Consider the following 2,486-nt stretch of genomic DNA (forward strand, 5'->3'; position numbering starts at 1 on the left):
ATGCTCTACCTCTCTTTCAAAGGTCAATTTAGCTGTCCCTTTTTAGCCCAGTGATCTCCCTCTCCCTTTCTGTCTCTCACACAGGGGTTAATTTCCTGCTCTCACCTGTCTGTCTCTGTGGGGCTGCAATAATGCCCCTGTCCACTTATCTTAATTACGTGTCAGTGAGCATATCTGTGTGACAGTGAGGTGTGTGTGTGTGTGTGTGTGTGTGTGCACATTCAGGTGCAATTGTGTGTTGCATTTATTGAATTTGGGACCTTTAATCTCCTCATCAGGATGGACTCAGAGTCTGTCAGGACCACTGTCGAAGAGAAGACCATTCTCTCTTTCCCTCTCTCTCTCTCACTCTTTCTTTCTCTGTCTGCCTGTAAAAGAAGTCTTATTGGCTCTGACAGCTTTAAAACTCTATTTGAAACTCTATTAATAAAATCATTCAAATGTAAAGTCGTGCTTACATGCAAAAACGGCCATCGGTGTTATAATGCTGAATCCCAGATCTTATAATCTTAAAGGCAGAATATGTTGATGACTTATTGTTCTTTGGCTTTTCGGGACTCAGCATCCATCTGACAAGACTTTCTGCTCAAATCCCTTTAATCTCATCTAATCTATTCTAAACTAATCCTGCAGGTCTGCAGTCAAAACACTGACCTCATCTGACCTTTAGCAGCTTTCACTGGAAGTAGTTTCCTCTGTCATAGTTGTATTATGGGAAAGCTAAAATCAGCACTCAAAGGGATTTAATTTTCTGCAAGGTGTTCTTTAGGCAGATTGGGTAAACAATTGATTTTGTGTGAGACTGCAGATCTTATTCTTTTTGGCCTAAAAGCACATGTTTTGGGGAGAAAAACTGTTTTAGTGTGCAAAATCAGCTCAGAATGTTGGATATGTCGATATGACTCAGTTACACTAAAACTTCTATAGAAACAGAGTTAGTTATATTTAAGATTATGATATAAGTTATTTGTACATTTAAGATTCCATTTCATATACAGGTGCATCTCAATAAATTAGAATGTCGTGGAAAAGTTCATTTATTTCAGTAATTCATCTCAAATTGTGAAACTCGTGTATTAAATAAATTCAATGCACACAGACTGAAGTAGTTTCAGTCTTTGGTTCTTTTAATTGTGATGATTTTGGCTCACATTTAACAAAAACCCACCAATTCACTATCTCAACAAATTAGAATATGGTGACATGCCAATCAGCTAATCAACTCAAAACACCTGCAAAGGTTTCCTGAGCCTTCAAAATGATCTCTCAGTTTGGTTCACTAGGCTACACAATCATGGGGAAGACTGCTGATCTGACAGTTGTCCAGAAGACAATCATTGACACCCTTCACAAGGAGGGTAAGCCACAAACATTCATTGCCAAAGAAGCTGGCTGTTCACAGAGTGCTGTATCCAAGCATGTTAACAGAAAGTTGAGTGGAAGGAAAAAGTGTGGAAGAAAAAGATGCACAACCAACCGAGAGAACCGCAGCCTTATGAGGATTGTCAAGCAAAATCGATTCAAGAATTTGAGTGAACTTCACAAGGAATGGACTGAGGCTGGGGTGAAGGCATCAAGAGCCACCACACACAGATGTGTCAAGGAATTTGGCTACAGTTGTCGTATTCCTCTTGTTAAGCCACTCCTGAACCACAGACAGGAGTGAGAAGAAGGCTAAGGAGAAGAAGAACTGGACTGTTGCCCAGTGGTCCAAAGTCCTCTTTTCAGATGAGAGCAAGTTTTGTATTTCATTTGGAAACCAAGGTCCTAGAGTCTGGAGGAAGGGTGGAGAAGCTCATAGCCCAAGTTGCTTGAAGTCCAGTGAAACGATATATAAAATATATAAAACTTCAAAAAGACTGTGACAAACTTCGCCTGGAGATGTAGGCCTACTCATTAAATCTTTAGCAAAGAATTTCAAAAGGTGAAATTAAAAATAAATTTTTTGCATATACCAAATGAGAGAGAGAGAGTCAGTGTTGTTATGTTGAAAAATAAATCATAATTTCTCTGAGTTGCGCCTGGTGTGAACATCTGATGCTGAGTAATGAGCCTGGAGCTGCCAGTCGGACAGGAAGAAACCCAGCAGCTAACAGATAGATACAGAGCAATATCCAGAGCTGACAGAAAAACTGCGACAGAATCTAAACATCTGTTTACTTGCTGTCTTTCATCTGCAACTAAACAGTAAGAGATTAAAAAAATAGCATAGGATATTTAATTTTTATATTTGAAAAGCGAGTAAAAATGTGTCCTAAATAATAAAATCATAATTGTTTCTTTAAGAAAACACTTCTAGAAATAGAATTGACATTTACTGACGGACATAGCCTACATTAATGCCGAGTTCACACTGCAACCATTTTAGCCCGATTTTTCACTCGCCGACAGGTTTTGCGAAATCGCCGACAAATGCCCGACATCGGAGGCAAATCGGTGCTCGTTCACGCGAGTGACAATCACGCAGTGTGAATGATCAAAGACGC

This window comes from Sinocyclocheilus rhinocerous, unplaced genomic scaffold (genome assembly GCF_001515625.1).
Source record: "Sinocyclocheilus rhinocerous isolate Xijiao unplaced genomic scaffold, SAMN03320098_v1.1 scaffold1168, whole genome shotgun sequence".
Classification (NCBI taxonomy): Eukaryota; Metazoa; Chordata; class Actinopteri; order Cypriniformes; family Cyprinidae; genus Sinocyclocheilus; species Sinocyclocheilus rhinocerous.